The sequence below is a fragment of the Canis lupus genome, chromosome X (assembly GCF_048164855.1).
Source record: "Canis lupus baileyi chromosome X, mCanLup2.hap1, whole genome shotgun sequence".
Lineage (NCBI taxonomy): Eukaryota > Metazoa > Chordata > Mammalia > Carnivora > Canidae > Canis > Canis lupus.
The window spans coordinates 35,014,093-35,042,026 of NC_132876.1; the positions used below are offsets into that span (position 1 = coordinate 35,014,093).

The 27,934-nt window shown below is 36.9% G+C and overlaps 1 long non-coding RNA gene across 2 annotated transcripts; it reads left to right on the top strand.

The window, feature by feature from the left end:
* The first annotated feature begins 105 nt into the window (after positions 1–105).
* LOC140628588 (uncharacterized) lies at positions 106–27,930 on the top strand. Of its 2 annotated transcripts, none has more exons than XR_012026657.1 (3): positions 106–441; positions 18,442–18,534; positions 26,656–27,930. It is a non-coding gene; the product is annotated as an uncharacterized lncRNA (long non-coding RNA). The 2 variants fall into 2 exon arrangements; XR_012026658.1 differs by lacking the exon at positions 26,656–27,930 and adding an exon at positions 23,873–24,281.
* Positions 27,931–27,934: the final 4 nt, after the last annotated feature.

Consider the following 27,934-nt stretch of genomic DNA (forward strand, 5'->3'; position numbering starts at 1 on the left):
TCCCGCCCTGCTCGACCAATATCTACTCATCCCTTCCTCCCTCCCTCTCTCCTCCTCCCTTACATACAGTTGTTGGAAAATCACCACAAAGAGATCCAGCTGGATGAATCATCTTTAGACACACAACTCTTCTCAGACGCACAGATCTTTTGAAAGCTGATGGGGACATCTGTCTCCACAGCAATTCAGGAGTTAATCCTCAACCAAACAACCCTGTTAAGTAATTCAGAAGTACAGGGTTTGGTTGTTTTTTTTTCTTTTTTTTCTTCCAAAACCTGTAGGGGAAATGTGGAACACAGCATAGACATATCGCTATATTGAAAACTCCAGAGGTCCCTCTGTTCTCCAAGCAGATGGAGATCCCACTCTATAAAAGGTTTTGTCTGTTGGCTCTTTTAATGAGGCTGGTGCTCCTGACTCTTAAGAGTGAAAAAGAGAAAGGTAAGATTTTTGCTGATTCACAGCTTTCTTATATTTCTGCTGCTTTTTTTTTCTGGGCCTTTTTTCAGGGGCTCATATGTTGTTTAGTTTTATTTAGTTAGTCTCAAATGTAATCAAATTTGTATTCTCTGAAGTTTCATGTTCCACTCTCAGATGACTAACTCAAAGTCATTTTCAGGATCTTGAATGATAAAATGCCTAACTCTCATGATGGCACCAAGTCCCAGAAAAATCTAAAGGAGTTGAAAAGAGTTCTACTTCGTTACAGATTCTATGGAAGACGAATAAAAAAGGCTTTAAGTTATGCTCTGTAGAGAATTTAAATACTGTCTTAAAATTAATCACAGAAGATTGTTTAAAGTCTTTAAACTTCTAAAAGTCAAATAAGAACTAAACATTGTACAAGTAATAAAGGATTCATGATTTTAATTCTAACTTTTAATATTTTCAGGAAAGAAGGTCCCAGAACCAGCATTATATAAAAACATTCACTATGACTAATATTTCTGGTCATTAAAGATCAAAACTATTTTATATAAAAATGTTTGAAAAATACTTCTGGTTTTGTTTTTTTTTTAAAGGTTCATGTTTTTTTTTAAGATTTATTTATTTATTCATGATAGACAGAGAGACAGAGAGAAGCAGAGACACAGGCAGAGGGAGAAGCAGGCTCCATGCTAGGAGCCGGACATGGGACTCGATCCCGGGACTCCAGGATCGCGCCCTGGGCCAAAGGCAGGCACTAAACCGCTGAGCCACCCAGGAATCCCTATTTCTGGTTTTGACCCTGGATCATTTTGTATAATAATAAAACCAACTTGCATCTGTACAGCATTTGTAAAGCGTTTTCTTTTTTCTCATTTTACATTTACGTGGATGCTTGTGAATGAGTACAAATACGGAATGAAAGCAGAGAGGTTATGTGACTTTGCTTCAGATCATGCAACAATTTCATAATATGGAAAGTTAAAAATTCATCCTATTTTATTATACACAGCTCTTTCTCTCCTGATACCTCTTCAAAAGAGGACTATGCCTCTTGGCTCTTTCCTTCTCTGCACCCTAAAAGGAGGGTCCAGCCTTGCCACATAGGCCTTTAGGCTTTAGCAATGGAGGATCACAAGTAAAGGAAGATACAAACCATGAAAGACTCTTAACTCTAGGAAACAAACTGAGGGTTGCTGAAGGGGACCCGGGTAGGGGGATGGGATAATTGGGTGATGGGTATTAAGGAGGGCAAGTGACGTGATGAGCCCTGGGTATGATATGCAACTGATGAATTACTGAACTCTACATCTGAAACTAATGATGTACTATATGTTGGCAAATTGAATTTAAATTTAAAAAAGGAAAGAGAAAAAGTAAAGGAAGATAAAAGGAAAACTATAACTGGTATTTCGAGCTGAAGGATGAAACTAATTTGCACAGAGTGGGAGAGTTGAGAGGAAATATATATAAGAAGCGCCAAGATATCAGACAAATTTATAAGACAGGAAGAAACAAAGATAATTTTAAGATCCATTTCCAGAGACCATGTGTCCCCTTAATAAGACTCAGGGGATACAAGTAAAGATATGAATTATTGTGAAGTTGCTCTTGGTTGAATGGGCTATGTTCCATGCTCCCTTAACATTGCTCCAAACCTATATCATATGGTTGCATGTCTTCAAACACTTTTTTATGTCTTTGACCTTTGCAATGTTTTTTTTTTCCATTTTATCATAATAAGTCTATATCATGGAAGAAATCCCCAAAGAATTTCCGTATAAATGCAGGAAATCCTTATTTTTCTTTGCTCCCACATGATAACGACACTTTATATCAGAGGTGACTGATTTCACCTCTGAAGTGAAAGAAGTCCAATGTGAGGGGATGAGAACTAGACTGAGAAAAGGGAAAGAGTTAAACTCATACTAGATGTTTTAGCACATCTGAATAACCCAGAAACCACTGTCAGATACAAGTAGAAAATTGATTTATGAAGCACTATCATTCATTACTGGCATGAATCAATTAAGTAATACATTCATTTATTTATGCATTCTACTAAATTTTTAAGTAATAAATCAGATAAGCTACATGTGATACTTGCATTTAGGAATTCCAAGTTGAAAGAGAAGAAGGTGAAGAGAGAGACACAGAGATAATTAAAATAATGCAATCTAATACACTTTAGAGTAGAAGAACGTATACATATGCTATAGGAATTCAAAGCATAGAGAACTGAGTGAATAAAATAAACGAAGGCCTCACCAAAGACATATGATCTGGGTCTTCAAAACCAAGTAGCTAAGAAAATGATGGATACAGTATACTGTATAGAATAATGGCTTTGCACAGTTATGGTGGCATGGTGTGTTCTTAAAAAACTGTGTTTGACTGGACAGTGTATGTGTTGTGGAGAAGGGTGCTCAAAGCAAGGATAGTGTTAATAGTTTGCAAGATATAAAGATAAAAAGGGGGGATCCCTGGGTGGCGCAGCGGTTTGGCGCCTGCCTTTGGCCCAGGGCGCGATCCTGGAGACCCGGGATCGAATCCCACATTGGGCTCCCGGTGCATGGAGCCTGCTTCTCCCTCTGCCTGTGTCTCTGCGCCTCTCTCTCTCTGTGTGACTATCATAAATAAATAAAAATTAAAAAAAATTTTTTTAAATAAAAAAAAGATAAAAAGGTGGATTAAAAACAGATAGGGAAGAGCTGCAAAACTTTTTAAAGTATATGCATATGTACATTTTCTTTAAAAAGGATCCATAGCTTTCATAGACTCTCAAAGACCTTGTGACCACCAAAAAGTTTGCAAGTCACAGCTAAAGGAAAAGGAGAACATATATATTGGTTTTTAACATACATATTTGTAAGTTCCTTGTATCAGTGAATACATCATAAATGTCTTTTTAAATCATTCCATATTCTTCCACAATATAACTTTAATCCTGCCTAGAATGTACATGTATACATAAGTGAATCTGAGTCAGAGTTTGTTCAATCTCTTAATGTTGAACATTATTATTCCTGTTTTTCTGTAAATATGATAAACATCATATTTATAGCTAAAATCTTTGCAAGCATTTTCAATAATTTATTTAGAATAAATTTCTGGAAACTTAATTGTTTGATCACGTACTATATGTCTTTTTGAGTTGTGGTAAATACTGCCTAACTTCTCTCCAAAAAGATGGTGCTGATTTAAACTATTACTTCCAGTGTATATGGTGTCTCTGTATACACTGGTCTATAGTAAAAAAAAAAATTACACTTTTTTTCACATTTTGATATCTACTTGTGTTGTCATCAGTTGTGTCCTTTGCCCTTTTTAGATTGGGGTGTTTGTCTATTAAGGAATTGTAGGAGTTTACTTATGCCTCTACTAACAATGTGAATTATTTGTAATTCATATTTGTGAATATTCATTCTAGTTTATTTGCCTTTCAGTTTGTCTTTGCAGCGTTTCACTTACATAAGTTGTAAGATTTCATTTAGACAGATCTATCAGTTATCCTTTATGAATTACAACCTTAATTCTTAGAAAGTCCAGACCCATTCCATAATAATTTAAATATCTACCTATATTTTCTTCTATAATTTATTTTTAAATAAATCTTTATTTTTTAAAATATTTTATTTATTCATTCATGAGAGACACAGAGAGAGACAGAGACACAGGCAGAAGAAGAAGCAGGCTCCACACAGGCAGCCCGACACGGGACTTGATCCCAGGTCTCCAGGATTACACCGAGGGCCAAAGACGGCACTAAACCGCTGAGCCACCCAGGCTGCCCTTTCTTCTATAATTTGAAAGAAACATTTATCCTGTGGAATCAGTGTGGTGTGATTTTCCAAGTGTCCTCACTGAGCTCCTTGAAATATCTGAACTGGACTCACCAGCTTCAAATGTCACTTTATCTCTCAGATTTATCTCTTACCATTTTTCCCTTGTTAACCACACCGGTATTCTCTCTAATCTTTGGACATGCCAAGCTCAATCTCACCTAAGGATCTTACTGTTTGTTATTATCTAGACAGTGAGCACTGCTCACTCTTTTATTTAGGTCAGATCTCCACTTGAGTGTTACCCACTCATAAAGTCTTTCCTTGAACATTCCATCTGAAATAAAATGCCATTCCATCCAGCACACTCTGTACATTTAGCCTGCTTTATTTTTCTTTATACAACTTAATTCTACCTGAAATGATATATTTAAATATATACTTGTTTACTGTTTTATTTAGCATCAGATGTTTCACATCAGCAGATATTTTTATCTTTTTAAAAATATTTATTTATTTATTTATTTTTTATTTATTTATTGTACACATGCATGTGGTAGGAGGGGCAGGGGGAGAGGGAAAGAGAGAATCTCAAGCAGACTTTACAGTGAGCGTGGAGCCCAATGCAGGGCTCAATTTCACGACCCTGAAATCATTACCTGACCCGAAATCAAGAATCGGCTGCTCAACTGGCCAAGCCACCTAGGTGCCCTGACATTTTGTCTTCTTAATCTCTATATCCCCAATACCTAGAGAGTGATGAGTGAACAGGAAGAAATCAGCAAATACTTCCTAAATAAAGAAATTAATATTAAATATTCATACCAGTTTGTATTTTTGTGAAATGTCTATTATGTTCCTCTGATTGATCCACCTATTTTGACACCAATTCCAAAATATGTAGCTTTATAATATATATTAAAATCTATACAATCTTTCCTATTAGTTCTTTCTAAATATATCCATCTCTACTGCATATATTCTCAAATGAGCTTCATTTTCCTATTTCCAAAAAAAAAGGTATTTTAATTGAACTTCCATTAAATCATGAATTTATATGAGGAAAATTGACAACTAATATTTCTAACCCCGAGTAATTTTACATCTCTCTGTTTAGTTGATTCTTCCTTTATGTCCCTCAGTAAAGTGTTATGGTGTTCTTTGTGTAAGTTTCATACAGTTCACTTTTATTTCTACAGGTTAGATAGTCTTGTTATCATAAAGAGAATCTTTCATTCTCTCTTTTCTTAAAGATTTTGTTTATGAGAGAGAGAGCTTGAGCAGGGTGAGGGACAGAGGGAAAAGCAGACTCCCCACTGAGCAAGGAGCCTGATGCAGGGTTTGATTCTGGGAAAGATCTGAGGTGAAGGCAGATTCTCAACTGACTGAGCCACTCAGGTGCCTCAGAATCTTTCATTCTCATTATTTCCTACTTGGTTATAAATTTGGTATAAAAATTTCAACATATATCTGTTATGTTATACTTATTGTATAATTCAAATTTTATAACCTTGGGCATATTTAATCTACTAAATCTTTCAGTGACTAGAACTTATGAAAAATACACCATACTAATGTAGTTCTGTCAGTTTATCCCTTAAATTCTAATAAATTTTTCTGTTTGTTTTTAGATGTTTTATTTTGTTAATCAGTTACAAAAGTTTAATCTCTGCTCTGACACCCCAGGAACTGGTAGGATGCTGATTTTCACCATGACTGTAGGCCATTTTTGTTTTTTCTTAAAGATTTTATTTATATAATTATTTATTTGAGAGAGAGAGTGTGTGTGTGCATGAATGAGAGAGCAAATCTCCAGCAGAGTCCATGCTGAGTGTGGAGCCCAAAACAGGGCTTGATCCCATGACCCTGAGATCAAGACCTAAACCCAAACCAAGAGTCCAGTGCTTTACAGACTGAGCCACTCAGGCACCCTGTGGGCCATTTTTCTTGATTCAGCCCCTCTCATGATTGTTGCCTTTGGTTAATTGCCAGAGTTCTGAAAAAGTTTATTTTGACAATTTTTGCCAGTGTTCTTGTTACTTTTATGAAGGAGTGGATATCTAGCAGTCTTTATTCCATATTTTCCATCGGTGTCACTCCTCTTAATTTCCATGTAAAGATAGCTGTGGCTGCATCTTAAAAATTTTGATATGTTGACATTTACTTCTCATTTTAATCAAAATATTTTTAACTTATAATTATTTTTAGCCTTTGTTTAGAATTGTATTTCTTAATTCTAAATGTATAAATATTTCCTAGTTATCTGTTTGATTTTTAATAGACCCGGCTCAATAGCACCATGATCAGAGAATATACTTTTCATAATTTCAAAATTCCATTATTTTTTTGAGAATTCAACTATCATCTATTGTTTCTCTGGAGGCAATGCCTTTATTTTCTTTTGAATGCATTTAATATTTGCTGTCTCTCTATTATTTTCATTGGCTTTACAGCACCTAGATGTAGTTTCATTAGTATTTCTCTTGCTTTGTGTTCATAGAGTTCCTTGAACATAAACTATTGGATGAACTTCAAAATATGGCTATGAAAAAGATTACAGACACAAAAGAGTATATAGTACATGATTCTATTTACATGAAACTTGAGGAAAAACATATCCCTTCTATGGAGATAGACTGAAGATCTCCAAGTGGTTATTTGATGTCAAAGATGGAGATTGACTGGAAAGGGGAACAAGGGTATCTTTGGGGTGATGGAAATGTTCTTAGTTTTAAATATGGTGGAGGTCCCATAAAATGTTATTGTTTTGAGCCACTAAACTTTGGGGTGATCTATTACTTTGTAATAGGTAACATTTATAATATTGGTTTGCAGAAGCATTGTGATGTTGTAACAAAGCACTAAAAGGTGCAATACTGTCTATGGGACCAGGAAGCAGGCAGAGGCTACGAAAACAATGGAGAGTCTGTTAGCAAAGTTTTGAGAAATGTCAGACAGCTAGTTAAAACTGGAAAAGCAACAGAGAAGTGTTATTTGAGTCTAGGAAAAAGAGAATCTACATTGTATAATAGCGAAACAATTAGCAAAATGTCACCTGAACAATCTTGGAGAATAGAAAATACACATAAATGAACTTACAACTTGGGCTAAAGACATGCCTCAGCAGAATGTTGAGCATGACAGTTGGCTTCTCCTAGCTATGTACAGTAAGGTACAGGAAACAAATGAATTTGTTAATTAGCTCCAACAGTTTTTTGGTGGAGTCTTTTAAGGTTTTATATATATAATATCATGTAATCTGCAAATAGAAACAATTTTCTTTCTTCCTTTTTGGTTTGAATGATCTCTCTCTCTCTTTCTCTCTCTCTCTCTCTCTCTCTCTCTCTCTCGACTAATTGCTCTGGGCTAGGACTTCTAGTACTATGTTGAATAAAAGGGCCAAGAATGGGCATCCTTGTTTTTTTCTCCTGATCTTAGAAGAAACATTTTCACCATTGAGTATGATATTTGCTATGGGCTTGTCATATATGGCCTTTCTTATGTTGAGGTACATTCCCTCTATACCAAATTTATTTCCTCTATACCCAGTTCGTTGAATTTTTTTTTATCATGAATGAATGTTAGATTTTTTTCAAATGTTTGTTTCTGCATCTATTGAGATGGTCATATGATTTTTATCCTTTATCTTCTTAATATGATGTATCGTATTGATTGATTAGCATATGTTGACCGCTTTTGCATCGCTGGAATAAATCCCACTTATTCATGGTGTATGATCCTTTTAATGTACTGTTCAATTGGATTTGCTAACATTTTGTTGAGGATTTTTGCATCTGTGTTTATCAGGGATATTGACTGCAATTTTCTTTTCTTTAGTGTCCTTTTCTGGCTTTAGTATCAGGTTACTGTTGGGCTTGTAAACTGAGTTTGGGAGTGTTCCTTCCTCTTTGATTTTTTGGAAGGATTGAAGAAGAATTGGCATTAATTCTTCTTTAAGTGTTTGGTAGAATTCACCAGTGAAGCTATCTAGTCCTAGGATTTTCTTTGCCAGGAATTTTGAATTATTGATTCAATCCTTTTACTAGTAATCGATCTGTTCTAATTTTCTATTTCTTCATGATTCAATCTTAGTCAAATATATGTTTCTAGAAATTTATCCATTTCTTCTAGAGTACCCAGTTTGTTGATGTATAATGGTTCATACTTGTTTCATGATCTTTTTGTATTTGCATAATCTTAGATGTAATCTCTCCTCTTTCATTTATAATTTTATTTATTTGAGTCTTCTCTCTTTTTTTCTTGGTAAGAATAACTAAAGATTTGTCTATCTTGTTTACCTTTGGACCTCCTTTTTTAAAAATGGAAGTGCTTATTGTAGGTATCCTGGCATTATCTTACCTTTGGATATATCTGAGGAAGGCAAATAACATGACTTTTTATCTGACAGGTCTTAGGGTCAAGAACTGCACTTCTAGAAATATATTGGATGAACTACATGTATGAGCCTAATTTACATTTGGATCAGACTTAGATAATGAGACTAAGAATTTGAGCCTGAGCCAAATGTCTTAATGAGATTCAAATTTGAGAGGAAAAGATAAGCTATGTTATACAAGGTGAGAATGTAAGTAATTGTGCCTAGAAGAGAACTGGGGTAGATTGAAAACTATTGCCACATTACATTACTGCTCCTGCTGTCAAGACGTGGTGTGTTTTTCCCCAGTGTTTTGAATTTGATCTTCCCTTGAGTTATTTTGACCAATGGAATATAATAAATATGACATTGTATGAATTATAGAGCCTGAAGCTGAAGAAAGGTCCTTGAAAATGTTGCCTCTGACCACTTAAAATGCTTCCCTGAAACTGACATGCCCTTGAAAAAGACCAGGGTTAAAGACTGAAGAGAAAGGTCCAGTCATCCCAGATGTTCCAAATGAGTTAAGCTCCCTGACAACTCGTCTGCTGAATGCAGCCACTTGAGTGAACCTCATTCAGCAAGATCAGCAGAACAGCCTAGTCACTCCACAGAATAATAAAGGTCTTAAATAAGGCCTTGTTTTTTTAAGCTGCTAAGTTTTGGGGTAGTGTTATACAGTAATTTGGTTTTTTCTACCGCTATTTAAAAATTACCCTAAAAATTAGCAACTTAAAACAGCCAACAATTGTATTACACACATCCTAAGAGGCTGGAATCTTGGAGCAGCTTAGCTAAATTTCTGCCTCAAGGTCTCTCGTGAGGTTGAAGTCAAGCTGTTGGCCAGGGCTGCAGTCAATTCAGATCTTGGCTGGGACTGGAAAATCCACTTCCAAACTAACTCACATGGTTGTTGGCAGGTTCCTGCTCCCTTCCGGTAGTTAGCCAGAGGCTTTAGTCCTTTACTATGCAGGCCTCTACACAAGGCTAGATCACAGCATGGCAGCTTGTTTTCCCCAGTATACGTGACCCAAGACAGACAGAGCAGGTATGTGAGAGAATACATAAAATAGAAGCCAGCCTTTTTTTAACCTCATATTGGAAGTTATATATCATCAGTTCTGCTGTATGCTATTAGTCGCACAGACTAACTTTGGTGCAACATAAGAGGATACCATACAAGAGTTTGAAGACCAGAGGGTGGGGATCATCTGGGGTCATCTTGGAGGCTGACTATCACACATAGGCGGTAGGGAACTGGAACAGATTTCACAGAATTGTTTTTAGTTTTGTTAGTTACAAGAATGACATTGTGGTTTTCTCACAAAAAGTTCATACTTTCAGAAAAGCAAGCTGAAGATGGAGTATGTAATGACATGGGCCATCCGATTTCTTTGAAAGACTTCAGCAAAAAAAGTGATAACAAAAAAGGGATAGATAAAGCAAGTGTGGCAATATCTTAAAGTTTGTTGAATATGGGTGATGGGCAGAGGGAGTGCACGATCATATTTGTGTAGGCTGGGAATTGGTCCTGTGAAGTTTTCAAGTCAGTGTTTACAATGTGCAGGACATGGAACCCTTTACAACTTTTCAAACATGGGGAGATTTTACATATCAACTAAAAAATGTGCGAAGGAATAGCTCCCTTTTCAAATTTCTTTTAAGTTATGCAAGCGGAAGAAAAATAAACAAAGACCCCTGATAGGAAAGGATACTGAGGATGACTTTGCTTTTGCCTTGGAATTGGTACCTGCAGCCCAAAGCCAAGAACAAAGAATGTTTAAACTTTACATTTTAGAGAGGCCTCCAAGGCCTAATTAATAATTGGAGCCAGACATCTCCCTTTTGGTTATTATAAAGAAGCTGCTGAACTGACTCTGTTAGCCTCAAGTATCTCTGCAGGCCACTCCCAAAGTCTATAAAAGCAGAAGGCTAATGTGAAGGCAGGCAAGCCAGCATGTAGTAGGCACTCTAATGGCAAGTTATAGCGGCTCCTCTCCGTCTTTCCTCTGTAGGATTAGGAGATAAATATCTCACTGTTGGCATGATGCCTGTTAAGACCTGCCTGTGGCACTCTGGGAGTATAGTAGTGGGGAGTGAGGGAGCTTTGGGGAAAGCTTGACGTGTGCCTCCCAGAGCTCGTGGGGTATCTGTAGACATAGCTACCATTGCTTCCTTCTCTGCTGTAAAGGCAGAGTTTCCTGGTACAGCCAGTGGAAGCAGATCAAAGAAGAAATGTAGTGTGGTGTTCTTGGTAAAAGGGAGGAAAGCCCTCACACAAGACACTCCCCAGTACTCCACAGCACTAGACTGTGCAGAAAAGAACCTGGCAATATCCTTAAGTCCACATGAAGGAGTATACAGTACAAGAGAGACAGATGCAGTAGGGCTATATAGGCAGACAAAAATCGACAAAACATTTTACCCAGAGAAGGGGTTAGGGTATGATTCTAACATACTGTCAGCCAATATCAGGAAGCTCAGTGAAGATTACACTGTATGGTGCCCCTTACCCCCCAAAACCAAACAAGACATCAGTGGTAGGCATTACCATCATTCTTCATTACCCAAATTCTTTCTACCTCTGAACACATGGAACAGTTTCCCATTGAAGCAATGTGATGTGGACATATAGTATGATCTGACCAATGAAATGTGGCAGAAGTAGCACGTATCACCTCTATATGGAAGTGTTTCATTTCCAATGCTTGGTGCTCCAGCTTATTTTTCCCTCACTGCAGTGGTTGTAAAAATATTCATGGAGAGGCCACATTGATATAAACACCCTGGAATGCTAAGCCAACACATGGGAAAATATGAACTGAAGAGTCACCTAGATCCCAGAAGACTTTTAAGATTAATTTTTGAAAGTTCTTTTTGTAAGCCACTGAGATTTTGGAGTTGTTTATTACTGTAACAGAGCTTACTGAATCCTGACTTTTACGCTGTCAATGAGGACCCATTAGCCAAAGTCACCAGCAATAGACAGAAGACTAACCATGTAAGAGGATTCCTTCTTTCTCTCTCTCTCTCCCTCTCTCTCCTTAATTCAGAGATTCACTTTATTTTTTTATTTTTTGTTGACTTATTTTATTTAAATTCAATTAGTTAATATTGAGTGTATCATTAGTTTCAGATGTAGAGTTCAGTAATTCATCAGTTGCATATAACACCCAGTGTTCATTATATTATATCATTTGCCCTCCTTAATACCCATCACCCAGTTACCCCATCCTCCCGCCCACCTCCATTCCAGCAACCTTCAGTTTGTTTCCTAGAGTTAAGAGTCTCTTATGGTTTGTCCCCCTCTCTGATTTCTTCTTATTTTACCTTTCCCTCCCTTCCTCTATGACCCTCTATTTTGTTTCTTAAATTGCATGTGAGTGAAACCATATAAATGCATTTCTCTGATTGACTTATTTTGCTCAACATAATACCCTCCAGTTCCATCCACATCAATGTAAGTGGTAAGATTTCATCCTTTTTGATGGCTGAGTAATATTCCATGGTGTGTGTGTGTGTGAGTGTGTGTGTGTGTATACCACATCTTCATCCATTCATCTGTTGGACATCTGAGCTCTTTCCATAGTTTGGCTATTTGTGGACATTGCTGCTATAAATATTGGGGTGCAGATGTCCCCTCAGATCACAATATTTGTATCCTTTGGGTAAATACCTAGTAGTGGGATTGCTGGGTCTTAAGGTAGCTCTATTTTTAACTTCTTTAAGGAACCTCTATACTGTTTTCCAAAGTGGCTGCACTAGTCAAGAATTACGCAGAAGACATGAACAGACATTTCTCCAAAGAAGATATACAAATGGCCAACAGACACATGAAAAAATGCTCAACATCCCTTGGCATCAGAGAAATACAAATCGAAACCACAGTGAGATACCACCTTACACCAGTCAAAATGGCTAAAATTAACAAGTCAGGAAACAATAGGTGTCGGCAAGGATGCAGGGAAAGGGGAACTCTCTTACGCTGTTGGTAGGAATGCAAGCTAGTACAGCCTACTATCTCTCTTATTCTTCCTTCTATGCCTCAATCCAAAGGAGTTTTTCTCTAAAAAGGTAGAAGAAAAGGTCAGGTTTTCCATCAATGGTGGAGAGGTGTCTCCTGGTATCACTCTGAGGAAAGCTTTGAAGCCAATGAGATTGAATGTTGGAGTTTTTAAATTATACGACTTTTTTAGAATGAAATCTTGCCATTTGCAGTGATGTGGTTGGAATTATAGAGTATTATGCTAACCAAAATAAGTCAGTCAGAGAAAGACAAATAACAAACGATCACAGTGGAAAAAGAGAGAGAGAGAGAGAGTGAGAGAGTTGCAAACCAAGAAAGAGACTCTTAACTCTAGAGAACACATTGATGATTACCAGAGGGGAAGTGGGCAGGAAGATGGGAGAAATAGATGATGGGGACTAAGGAGGGCACTTGTGATGAGAATTGGGTGTTGTATGGAAGTGATGAATCACTATATTGTACACCAGAAACTAACATAATACCATACATTAACTAACTGGAATTTAAAGAAAACCTTAAAAAATTAAAAACACTTAGGTCTTAATGAATAAATATATAAACCACATGACTTTTTTTAATAACCGAAAGTGACCGGGGACCAGAAAACTATGGCATATGGTCAAGATAGCTTTAAGATATTTGTTACCTAATATGGAAGGGATATCAGAAGTAGTAGAGTTGAATGATGAGAGGGAACAAAACTTCCATAATTGTTAACCCACTAAGATCATTCCGATTGAGGTCAGTAACCCTTTTATAACTCCTAAAATTTCAAGAATACATGATATATAGACTGTGATTGATAGTAGCTACCTCTGTGTTGCTACCCTCTTAAGATTAGGTGCTCTTTTGTTTTGTTTTATTTGTTTTGGGTTTTTCAACCCTTTCTCTCCCAAAGACCAAATCCTTAGGATTTGTAGCTTTCTCTTTGCTACTTTCTCAAGTATTATAACAATATAGCCCCCAGTGAAGAACTTTTCTGTTGAAACTCCACAGTACCCAGAAGAATGTTTCTTATATCATTCCCATTTTAAAAATATTTGCTTATGGCATATTTTACCAAAGGACCAGGGAGTCTCCAGATGCAAGTCATCTACAGCTATCTATGAAATGAGACAAATTACCGGCACAGCATCTCACTTATTACTTATGCTTGACTAGCTTAACGTAAATCCTCATTCAGTGTTTTCTAATACTTGGTTCTTGTTCCAGATTTCCCTTTCAGCCTAATGTGTGGGTTTATATTGTCCTCTCTTGATCATGTAATCTTATTTCTATTTACCAAGCTATTTTTCTCTTCTCCTAGTATATTTGAGGAAGTATTGTCCTTCCTGAGTGTTTGCCACTCACCACCACCACCCCCCACCATTCTGGAAAAACTCCTCTTGATTCAGTGGCCTCCACGGCCTCAGTATGGAGTATCCCTGCACTTGCTTTTTCCCCTTGAGACCTAGCTCAGGTCCTCTGAACTGTCTCTTCTCTATACCTCTATGAATCTCATCCCTCTCTGTCTTTCCAGCTAGTAATTCTACTGCCTCCTCAGATGCACACATACACGCGTGTTCTGTTTCTGTCCCAGCTGAGATTGCTCACAAAATGACATGTGGTATTAGGGCAATAGTTTATGGATCCCAGCAGATAATAAAAATCTCTCATTATAGCTAATCAAAAATTGTATGGAACTTTTCAATGTACTTAGTTATTTCAGAGTCCAGCAGTTCTATTTATTCATAGAGATTAAAACATATTCTTGAATCTAGCCTACTCTTTGAAAAGACTCCAGCTGTAATATAAAATAAATCTAAAGCATTCACTGCCAAATACCTTGTAATTGTCATTTAACTCTGAATACCCCTATATTTCTACTTTATAAAACAATTTTAAACAATTTGTAAATATTGTCTCCCAATGCAGTTTTGGTCAGCTTACTTTCACAGTCACTCATATAGCTTTAATAAGAATCACGGACTCTTAAAAATGGCAAATATAAACAATATTATATCTTACTTTTTCATTTGTTTACCTTCCTTTTTGAAATTCTCTCCTTCCTCTGTTTTGGTGACCTGGGCATCTCTTCTCTACATGTGTGGTCACTTTTCAATTTCAGTGGGAGTTTTTTCTCTATTCATCTCGTAAATGTTGATTTCTTTCAATGCTTCATATTGGGACCTCTTATCACAGTATAAGAGTTCATGGGTGATCTATCCACTCTTGTGACTATGTTTAGTATCCATATACAATAAATCTGATGCTGTAAATAGATATGTAAACAAAATAGACTTGCATTCAGTTTGTATTCCAGTTAGCGAAGGTACAAATAAATGTATTGATTGGTAATAAGTGCTATAAAAGGATAAAGCAAGTTAAGGGATCAAGGTACTATTTTACATAAGGGTGTCACTAAAGCCTTCAACAGGATCATAACTTTGGGCTGGGACTTGAATGAAATGACAAAGTGAGCCATGTAGATATCTGGAGGATACAGGATATATATTCCTGGCAGAGAGAACAGATAGTGCAAAGGTCCTGAGGCAAGCACATGCCTGGCACGTTTGCAGAACAAGACAAGTATGGTGGGAGAAGAGTGAATGAGAGGATATGATAGTATTAGGTAAGACAGTGGAGTGGGGAGTTTATCTAGAATCTTGTGGGCCATCATTAGGACATGGTCTTTGGCTCTGATTGAAATGAGGAACCATTTTATAATTTTCATCAGGGGCATGGCAGGATATGGCTTATAATCTTTTACACATTTTTAAGATTTATTATTTATTAATTTGAGAGAGAGCATGAGCATTTGAGTGGGGGGAGGGGCAGAAGGACAAGAGGGAGAGAGTATCTAGAGCAGAGTCCCTGCATAGAACCTAATGCAGTGCTTGATCCCATGACCCTGAGATCATGACCTGAGCCGAAATCAAGAGTTAGACGGTTAACTGACTAAGCACCCAGGTGCCCCATTACACATTTCAAACAAATATATAAATTGTATATATTTAAGGTATAAAACATGATTTGACAAGTATGTACAGAGTGAAATGATCACTACAATCAAGCTAATAAACATATCACTTACTCACATAGTTACCATTTTTTGTGTGTGGAGAAAGCACCTGAAACCTACTCCCAGTAAATTGCTAGTATTTGATACAGTATTACCAACTATAGCTATCATGCTGTACATCAGATCTCTAGACTTATTTATTTTATGTAACTACAACATTCTACTCTTTGACCAGCATCTCCTCACCTATCCCTCACCTCTCCACCTTTGGCAAACCATTCTACTCTCTGCTTCTATGCATTCAACTTTTAAGATTTCACATGTAAGTGAGATCATGTAGTTTTGCTCTTTATTCCTGTATATGGCTTATTTCACAATGCATAATAGCCTCCAGTTTCATCAATATGGCTTATGCTTTAAGAGTCATAATGACTAATTCATAATAGGCCATGATGGGAATTTACGTCTAGAAGTAGAAAGGCCAGTTAGGAAACTGTTGCTCTAATCCAGGCAAGAAACAGTGATGATTTTCACTAGGTTATTAGCAAGGAAGTAGGGAAAAATGAGGAGACTGAGACTAGATTTCAAACTTTGAGCTCACAGGATTGTTTGTTTGTTTGTTTGTTTGGATGGAGGGTAGGTGCTCAAAGATGATTCTTCATTTTTTTGACCTGGCCAACTAGTTAAGTCTGTATCTGTATCCAGACCTCTGGATCCACATAAACATATATCCACTGCCCACTGAATAACTTCACCTAGTTGTTCCAGGGCATCTCAGATTCCAAAGTAAATTCATCTTCCCATAAGTTACTCCTTCTTCTAATAAATTACATATCCATCCACCCAAATGTCCATCCACCTTCTTCCTCGCCCTCTTCCAAATCTAATTATTCCCCAAGTCTTGCTGAGGAGATAGAATATCTTCTATCTGTCCATTTCTCTCCATTCTTATTCCTTTTGCTGCCTTATTTCAAGTCCCCAACTGTGCCCAGAATATTACAATATTTCCATAGCTGATATTGACACTACCAGTACCAACCATTTCTAATTGACTCATAGCACCCAGTCTAGTGCCTAAGAAAGAGTAAACAATTAATATTAATTTTGTTGAAGTGAATTTATATATGAACTCCTGGATGATGATTAATTATATATGCCAACTTGGGTGGGCCATGGTACCTACATATTTGGCCAAACAAGTCTAGATGTTGCTGTGGAGGTATTTTTAGATGAGATTAATATTTAAATAAATGGACTTTGGGTAAAGCAGATTATGTTCCATAGTGTGAGTGGGTAAGTGAGCCTCATCAAATCGATCAGTTGAAGGTCTTAAGAGCAAAAGGACTGCCATCCTCTGAGAAAGAGAGAATTTTGCCCCAGACTGCCTTTGGACTTAAGCTGCACCATCAACTCTTTCTTGAGTCTATAGCTTGCCAGCCTATCCTGCAGATTTGGACTTGCCAACCTCCATGGTTGTATGAAGCCAGTGCATGTGTGCGTGTGTGTATAGGAACCAATAGGAGATTATGATTATATATATATTACATACATATATAATCTCATAATATATATATATAATCTCCATATATTATATATGTAATGTATGTGTGTTGCTTAAAGGAACCAGTAGATTATATACATATAATTATATATACATATGTATAACCTCCTACTATAATCTCCTACATATGTATATATACATGTATATATACATATATGTATGCATGTACATGTATATGCATGTATACATATATATCCCCTACATATATATGTACATATATATATATGTGTGTGTATATGTATATGTATATATGTTCTGTTTCTCTAAAAAAAAAAAACCTGACTAATACAGCCTGTGCATCAGTGCGCACAATTACAGTGACAGATCTGTATTTCATCATACAGACTGACGTTATTTAAAAGTAGTTACAATAACCTCTTACCCTGGGACATAGCCAGTTGAAATTCAATCTGGAGATAGAAATTAAGGAAACCACAAAATGTGCCAGTACTTCATAGCACCAATTAGCACGACACTTGCTCAGATTAGCAAATCCCTACCATGGTTTCCTGAGCTTACTTCCCATGGGCCCCACAGTAGGGTCAATTTACCCCAACCCACTCGCTGACTCTGAAGCAAAAGGAACATATGACCTTAGATATATATCTTGGCAGCAAAGCATCAAACCAGCTTGAGCACTACCAATATTTTAAAAGTGTACCCTGCTTCTAGTAAATTCAGTTTTTGCCTTACTATATGACATCAAGATCTCCCTTTATGGTCCAGTTCTTGAATTTGGGTCACGGTTTCAATTTTCAAGAGTCCTTGCATCATAAATTTCTATATCTTTTTTAGTGTTTTTGCCCCCCAGATACTAGAGTTCTAACCTTGAATCATTATTGCCTTCGACCAGTCTGTTCTGAGACTGAGTTCTTACCCGGCAATATATCTGCCTGATGTTTATCTCTGGAATTCCTTGATGCCAGTTCTCTCTGGGCCTGCACTTCTTTCCCTCATATGCCCTAGCCTAGTGGATTTATCTACTCTCAGTGTTCTTGATACCCATCTGTGCATTTTTCCCATGTTACCACTTGCTGATTGTACCTCAGTTCTGACAAGTAGTGTCGTCGCCACAGTTCAAGGGGCTGCCCCCAGGCATATGACAGCACCAACTCTATTAGGTGAAATTTGTTCGAGAGTTTAGGCAATTTTGTCATGGGAGAGAGAGAGAAATTAATATACATGACCCAGATTATAATGTTTCCAAATATATTTTATATATTAACATGAAAGCATTAATGTATAAATTATATCTAATTTACTTCACAGTCACTCAAGAAAACTAGCTGAATAGAAGTGCTTCAGAGAGTTGGAAATCCAGAGAATCAACCTCCAAAAAAATAAATGAGCGAGGACAATAAGGTAAAATACCTGATTTTGCAAACATGCTATATAGTAGACAAGTTCACCTGTATGTAACATAATGTACCAGAAGGCACAGAGTCAAGAAAATTGGAAAATGAAACTACAGATCCAAGTAGTTCTGACACATAAAGCTGTATTAAAACTGTTGAAGATTATGTAGAATAAGGACAATGAAACAAACTGAAGAAGACACTAAAAGTTGGAAAGCTTTAAGTAAGCCATTGAGAACTTATGTTCCTGAAACCACATTTTTATTCTCTTACTATTTAAATGTCCTTTCACTGAACAGCTTTAAGCCTCATCTTTCCTAGAGGAACAACATAGTACTAGTGATTTAGAAGACTGATCTCTAAACATTTTCTCTTTTTTTTTAAAGATTTTATTTATTTATTCATGAGAGACACAGAGAGACAGAAGCAGAGACACAGGCAGAGGGAGAAGCAGGCTCCACGCAGGGAGCTTGATGTGGAACTCAATCTCAGGACTCCGGGATCACGTCCTGAGCCAAAGGCAGACGCTCAACCGCTGAGCCACCCAGGTGTCCCTAAACATTTTCGACTACACTCCTAGATCAGTTTATGACTTTAAGTCATCTCTACCCCTGAGGTGGGGCTTGAACTCATGACCCTGCTTTCACGAATCACTTGCTCTACCGACTGAGCCAGACAAGCATCCCTACAATCCTAACACGGTTCTTAAACAGTGCTCTTAATATACGTATTGATATTTACAATTTGTAGGCATAAGCAAGTATAGTAAGAAACTTCAAAAGAGGTTTATAAATAGTTATGACTGACTTTAGAAAACTGTTACCAAATACCGCATAGAGACTTAATGATTTTAAATGTTGCTGAAGTATTTGTAGGGATTTATGCTCATGTTCAAAGTGGTTAGCTTTTAATGCTTCGCTAATCAATATAGCTTCATACTATCAATAGCTCATAGCTGAAGACACAATATACATCTAGAGTGAGATTCATTCATCGCTAATAATAGTGGATGTACATCTGCATTTCACATAGATTCCAGAAAAATTTTAAAATACATCTTGGCCACCTTCCAATCAGATCTGTTTGTACTATCATCTTTACTCTGTTTACAATTAGTTAACAAGAAAAACATCAGAGACTAGAACGGTCAGCCCCATCTTTTCGTGTTGGTTTGTGTTTACGTTTTAGTATCACCTATAAACAAAGTATGCTTAAACAAACAAACAACTGGCCCATTGGAAACTGCATAATGTAACCCACAAAATAAACACACAGAAATTGGAACTTGTGGCAATATGCCAAAAGTGACAGGGCACTACCACTTCTCCGCGTAGTGAAATGCCCATGCTACCCTGAAACAAGTCATGTACTCCATGGTATTTGACCATCTGATATGTAAGTCTAGTGAGGGTGCCTGTGTCAATCTATAAACACTAAATATCGGTACCCATTAGCTTTTTTGCTTTTACTTAAATATATAATTTATTATTAACTTCCAAAAAAAAAAAACAAAAAAATATATATATAATTTATTATTAACTTCCAGAACCCAAGTGATCTTCTTGAACTTTTGCTAGTGTGCATATATCCACCTTTTTTTAAAGTTTATTTTTTTAGTAATCTCTGCACGCAATGTGGGGCTCAAACTCATGACCCTGAGATCAAGAGTCACATGCTCCTCCAACTGAGCCAGCCAGGCACCCCATGCATGAATCCACTTTTAAGATCATGACTTTTAGAGCATGGATTTTCTCTGACTGATCAGGGTTTCTATCGCAGTTCCACCAGCTATGCGACTTCAGGCAGACACAATCTCACAAGTCTCATTTTTCTCATCTATAAAATGAAAATATTACAATGTTTATTTCACAGAGTTGTGAGAATTAAATGAGATAATGGGTGTAGAACAATTGCAATCAAACTCAGCATATAATTAATACATGGTATATTTTGTCCATTATTACCAGGATTATTTTTCTAGGCTCAGAATCTCCAGAAATGCATCATTGAGAAGGGAAAGGATATGCCTAGTAGGTAATAGAATTATCTCAGAGGACAGCTATTTAGGATGAGACTCTCTCCAAAACTGGCCATGCTTAAGCAATCAGTGAGCTCACAGTGAATAAATCCATTGGTTCCTGGAGAGAATATTTTCACTACTGTTAACTTTCTGGGATATCATACATTTCTCTGGCCTGTTTATTGTCTGATTGGTGCTTCTCAGAGAGGTAAATTTATACCTGCTTGTTTAATCTTACTCTTCATCTATGCTTTCTATTTGAAACCACAGTTTTAAAGACTTGGCAAGGGTTAGGACACTAAGTAAATGAATTTCAGTCGTTTTTTTTCTATATCTCAATTTTAATCGATTTCACATTTTTTTCTTGATAGACTTTCTAGTTGTTTGCTCAGTAACACACAACACCAATGAAATTTGTGTTGCCCTTGCAATCTGATTTTTAAGTGCTAATATTTTTGTTGCCTATTCATGACTTTCCCCAGTGCATTTCAGCAAAAGTAACCCCAATGGAGGAAACACAACGCTTGATTTATACAAAATGCACATTAAATTATTCTGCCATCCTATAGTTTGTTATTGTCAAATGCTGTGTATACTGTTTCTGCACTGCTGACGATTCATTGGGATTTAATCAGACAGAAGAGTGAACATCTTGCTCTCACGAATCGTTAAATTCATTTTGAAAACTAGTGAATTTGATCATGAGAGGGTAACCAGTTAATTTTTCCACTCTAAAACACCCACCTTACAAATCAGGGCTGCTATTTCTGTTCCTGCCTGGTCTCTAGGAGAGTCCTCAATGCTGATGTTTATCACCAATCCTGCCTCGGGTACCACTAGGTCACCATACAAACTTGTGGGGGGCTGGGAGTGGTGATAAAAAGTAACAAAAAAGAAACAATCAGAAACATTTTAGGGACAACATCTCTTGAGAGAGCTAACCATTCAGGAATCACTAACCTGTTCAGAGCCCTCCTGTTCAGAAAAAAAAATTGCCTACACTGGTTGAATATTCTCACCTCATGTTATTAACACAAAGTCTGTCGATTATCGATATCTGGATTGGCAAGAAGTCTCTTTAAATAATTTAAACATCGGTGCCAACAAAGAGGGATTATGAGCCATCCATGCATTAAGAAGGATTTAAAGCAGGTTGTTTCCTTCTTGACACTGGAGTATAATATGAATTATCTGAAAGAAAAGCATGACAATTTTATAACAGGCAAATAAAATAGATAATTTTGGATCCGGCAGCATTTTAAGAGGCAGATCAGGCCTGCTTGGAATCCCACGGTAGTGGGCAGGGGGCGCAATTAAAGCAGCCTGGGGGCATTGAGCTTTATGTGGCTTCTAGGACACTGGTATGCGTCCCAAATCAAAGACCAGCCTTCCTTGTCTTAAACATTTACCTTAAACTGACCATTTGCCCTGGAAAGGGGGTGAAAAATAAGAGACTCATGACCCTTTATTTCACGATCTAAGACTGAGTTTAATATTACATTCTGGGTTTGGAGGTTGACCTGGCTACTCATTCTGTAAATTGTCTCTAAAAGAAAATGTATTACAAATGCTAAGCCACCAGCTTAAAAAGGAGCGTTGGAGTCCATGCATTTTCCTAGGTTGAAGACTACCTCAATTCCTATAACATGATCCTTTCTGGGAAGATATAAATAAACTCCTTGCTGGTATTCTAAAAGTGAATAATCAAAATTATTTTACCTACTAAAAAACTGTATCGAAGCCATTAAAGCCAAAATTGTTCTCTATCCTGCCTACTGAGATTTTCCAAGAGGTGTGTGAAGAGTGCTTGAATGTTCTTTGTAAATGTTTGGCCCACTGTCTCACATTGTTAGTCACCTTGTTCTCCCGTTAATGAGTTGTAACCTGAGAGGCTGGGAGATTGAATCTGTCCCCATTCTGGGGACATGCTAAGAAAGCCCGCTGAGAGCCTCTGGTACTGTGTATCATTTTGATGTTTGAGGTAAAATATCAAAGTAAATTGGTTCCCCAAAGAAAGATATCAAATGCATACTAAAAAACTCTTGCCGTCTGCCATTCCCATCAAACTCCAAGCAACGCTGCAATAAAAGTGGCTGATTTGTATTCCCTTGTATCATCTTGCGAATTCTCCCTCTCCACTCAGACCATCTGGTGGGTTTCTGCAGACAATACCCTGCATGGTTACTGTGAATGGAGCATGGCCTGTTGGGGAAGAAAATCAATTATCAGTTGCTTTTTCTCTTTCTATTGGAGGCAGGGTTGCTCTGCTCCATTGAGGAAACCTTCCAGTAGATTCCGTTGTCGCTTTCATTGCATTAAACTTTTTAGAAGACTTAACCTATCATGCCTCTGCTTTCCTTATGCAATTCTCTCCTCATTCCCACTGCTCTGTTTTGTCCCTCTTGTATCCTCCTGGGCAATATTTCTTCAATATTTTAGGTACTTTCTTGATTTCTTTTTGTCTAGAAACACTAAACCATGTGTTAACATTTTATCACAAACTTCTTTTTCCTCCTTTTAAGTAACAACTACAAGCGACTCTTCCCCATCCCACTCGCACACATCAAGTTTTGTTGGTTTTTATATGTGTGGGTAGTAAAGTCCTAATGACCAAAGTATGTTATCCCAATGGAGTCTTATATCGTATTTTCGATGGTAATTCCCTTAGTTCACGACAAGAATGGATGTTTAACCAATTTGGTTTATGAAACTCCAGCTCTCTGTCAGTCTGTGCCTATGGTCTTTGATTGGGCGCTGGTACATTTCAGCAGAAGGGAGAAATTGAATGACTGGGAAACTTGGAGATGCTCTTGATTATTTTTTAGCAGGAAGCTTTCTGTTTCACAGCTAAATGTTTTTATCCCAGCCTGTACAGTTGCTTTCTCCCTTGACTTTAAAAAGAAAGGAATCCGTGCTTAATAGATATGATTCTTCCTTTGAAGATGATGAAGTTCTAAAACTACACAGTAGAAATGCTTGCACAACACTGCAGATATACTAAATACCATTGAACTGTATACTTTGAAACGATGAATTTCATGTTATGTATATTTTGCTACAATGAAAAAGGGAAGAATCCGGGGGAACAGAACAGGACAAAAATTACAAAGACCAAGTCTCTCTTGGTGGCCTCCAACTGCCAACCTCTAGTCCTCCTTTCCCTAAGTGTATGATAATGCTTACTATGCTCTGTCAATCCAGAGATGCTTTTTCCTGCTTCTTTCAGGTCTGCTTTTCTGAGTCAGGGCTATATGTTGCTCAAATCAGATCTACCTTGTCTCCTCAACCTTGCCAATAATCACGTAAATTCTCATTCTGTTTATAGTGTAAGAACATACCTTCCCTTTGGATGACAATGTTTCTACTGAAATTGCTCTATCTTGCCCAGAAAGTGATCAGTCTGGAACATGGTAGCAGAAACCAGGAAGATTGGCACACTGCATGATGCTGTTAAAGAAGCATGGGATTTGAAATCAAAGAATTCAACCCTACAACTTAGTATATGCCATGGAAAAAGTGAATTATCATGAGCCCCAATTTTTTGTCTGCAGAAAATGGGATGACATCTGTTATCCCAGAGGGGACTTGTGACATTTAAAAATGAATATGTTTAAAATGGTATTACATACAAGACACACATTCGATACATATAAAGTCCATCTCCCGTATTGTCTAGCTCTGTCACTAATTAAATGTAGAATCATCACCAAGTCCTTCAAGCTTTTTAGCTTCCATTTCCTATAAGTAAAACAAGACAGAAGAACAGTAGTTTAACAATAGACAGAAGATGTGTAGATCTTGAACAACAAATAGCTGCAGCTCTCTAAAAGTCCTCTCGGTTCTTTTCATTTTAAGTCATGCAGGACGCAGAAGTGTGCAGGCCACCACCCTTAACATTTCATGAAGAGTGGGTTCATTTATGTAATTTTGTTCTATTTCATAGACATACAACTGACAATTTCCAAAATTCACACAAAATCATCTGCTATGATCTTGAATTATAAAAGGTAATCTTTTAAGCACATGCTTGTCCTACGAAGAGCAAACACTAAGAAACATGGAGCTTCTTTTTGTTTGTTTATAGATTTTTTTTTAATTTATATATTTATTTGAGGGAGAGATTGTGAGCCTGAGTGAATGGGGGAGGGGCAGAGGGAGAGAATATTGAGCAGACTCCTCACTGAGCACACAGCCCAATCCCAAGACCCACGAGATCATGATCTGAGACAAAACCAAGAGTTCAACGCTTAATCAACTGAGCCACCCAGGTGCCCCCACAAAGATGGAGCTTCTAAAAAGGTTCTGAATTTTTCTTGTTCAAGTTAGCCTACATAACCTCATCATAAGGAGTCTTTCATCAAATTAGTTTACTCAATATTTTTGTCCCACTAGGTTGATAGCAAATGCACAATTTCATCATTTTGAAGTTCTTGGAATAAACAGATATGCAAGTTAACACCGACTGTCTTTGATGTAAATATTTTTGTGCCACTAATATGTACTGGTTGCTTCTAATAAGTTATTTAAAAATTCACTCTTTTGTCTACTCAACCATTCACATGGAAAACTGAACCAACAAAAAATGTATTGAGCACTTATGATTTGCCAGACATTGTGCTTCTCTGCCCTCGTGGACTTTGTGGTCTCATAGGGCACATAGATAGTAGAATGCCATACAGATTAATATAAATTACATTCTAAGATATGCCACAATTAAAGGTTCATTGTGCTACGAAACTGTATATTAAGGGGATAACTAACCTAAAGCCATGGGTGTCAGGAAAGGGTTATTATTAAGTTTTCTTTTCATAGTGATGCACAGAAGTCTTCACTGAATTTTTATATTCTAAGTTGGATAATGGTACTGCTATCCATTTAGTCTCCTAAACTTGAATTTCAGAATCAGCATTGATTTTGCCTTCTTCCTAGACTTTGGCTACCTTCAACAAATCACTCTATCCTATCCTTCTTCTGAGCAGGATCTCATACATCTTAGCTTTTCTTTCCATTTCCATTGTTGCTTCTCATAATTATTAGCTGTTGCCCTTTTGTTGGACTATTAGCACAGTGGTCTGTTTTAGTGGGCCTGCTCAAACCCTTTCACTCTCCAATCCTTTCTAGACACTAAGGCCAGAGTAAACTTTATTATATCACCTCAGGGTTGACCTTTGCAATCTGTCTCTAACTCGATGATTTATTTTGACATGTGGAGCGGTTGAAATCCACTGTCTCAACACAGTTTTTTAATTTCCCTCTGCTTCCCTACACATACACAGGACTCCAGCAGTTTCTTAAATATCATGTGCCTTTTCTGTTGCTTTGCATAGACTGTGTCGTTCTCTGCTTAAAATTCCCTTTCCTCCTCACTTGTCTGCTGATTACAATCCTTGTTTTTAAAGGTTTCCTTCCAGGCCACTTCCTCCATTGTGCTTTGAGATTTCTCCCAAGTTGATTTCATACTCTTCTCGAGCACTCCAGGAACATTTTGTTTATAGCACTTATGTGTTCTACTAGAATATCTTGTCTCCCTTACTAGACCATAATAACATAAAGGGTTTTTCTTAGATAATTTATACCCACTGCAATGCTTAATTTACTTCTTTGGGCAAAGCAGGTGGTACAGGATATATTTGCTGAGAAAACGAAACAAGTTTCACCATTCTGCAAAGAGTAAAATTGCCTGTGAATGTACTGCTATCAGGGCATCTCCCCCTTAACTACAAATGTTATTGAAGTATCCATTGGCAATTTATGTTTTCCATAAATATAAACTTAGCTATAGATATTATATATATAGAAATATGAACTCATATGGCTTCAATATATACTCTTTTCATGAATAGAAAATATATAGTATATTTTGTCATTCACTTACTTTTATTTCAGTTTGACTTTTTTTAAGATTTTATTTGTTCATGAGAGACAGAGAGAGAGAGAGAGGCAGAGACAGAGGCAGAGGCAGAGAGAGAAACAGGCTCCATGCAGGAAGACCTATGTGGGACTCAATCCCGGGACTCCTGGATCATGCCTTGAGCCAAAGGCAGACGCTCAACCGCTGAGCCACCCAGGTGTCCCTCACAATCTAACTTTTAATCCACCCATTTTCAGAGGCAATGCTGATTTATGATGCCATGCTGTGAATCACTGAGAAAACAAGCATTGGAGCAGGAACTTCATGGCACTTCTTCAAGTAGCCTTTCCAAAGCTCACTTCGAAAGTTTTATTATCTTTAACTTGTTCTCATCCAGTGAATTCATTGACATTTGTGGACTAAAATTCAGAAAGAAAGAAGAAAAAAAAAGAAAGAAAGAGAAAGAAGAAAGAAGAAAAAGAAAGAAAGAAAGAAAGAAAGAAAGAAAGAGAAAGAAAGAAAGAAAGAAAGAAAGAAGAGAGAAAGAAAGAAAGAGAGAAAGAAAAAGAAAGAAAGAAAGAAAGAAGAAAGAAAGAAAGAAAGAGAAAGAAAGAAAGAGAAAGAAAGAAAGAAAGAAAGAAAGAAAGAAAGAAAGAAAGAAAGAAAGAAAGAAAGAAAGAAAGAAAGAAAGAAACTGGTCCTGGTCCTGCTTTACAATTAGTGGAATGATTCTTAAAACTTCAAAAATATTTTGATTTATACAAACACGTATATCTCATTGACTGGATGAAATCAAGTACCTTTTAACAAACAGGTCCCAAAGCCAATTAGTTTCCAGGCATAAGACTTTTAAGGTAAAAAGTGTTCCAGATTATTATATAGAGATCATAGATTATATCTATGATTTATTATGTCCTAGAAGTGATCAGAGGTTTCATGTTTTGTAGGATGAACATGAGCTAACATGTAAATGTGTTTATTATTCCAGAGTCTGTAAGAAGTATTACTAGCCTAGAAGTTCTGCTTTTGAATTGATACAGATTTAAATAAAAATGCAATATAGTTCTTATAACATTGAAGCTCTCTGTATTGTAGTTCTCTGTTTTTTTTTCCTTTAGATTACCAATAGTCTTTGTCATGAAGGATATATCTCTTTAGGGATTGTGAAATATGTAACATGTCTCCTCTGGAACCCTCTTTCTGTCTCCCCTCCTTGATGTCTGTCATCCTGCTCTCATCCGATATACAAGGTCTTCTACTACAATAAACTTTTCCTTTCCTGCCCAGACTTAAACCACTCTCCCACATCAAAAATTATCCCATTTCTTCAGGAGTCATGCAGATAAATGCTTCTCAACCTGTAATGTACCTGTGACTCACTGGTACCTTATTAAAATGCATATTCTCATTCAGTAGGACTGGGTTGGAGCTTGCCTTTCTACATTTCTAACAAGCTCCTTAGTGATACTCACACATGCTACTTTGGGGACGGCACTTAGAACATCAGAGTTTTAGGCAACAAAAAAATTTCAATCA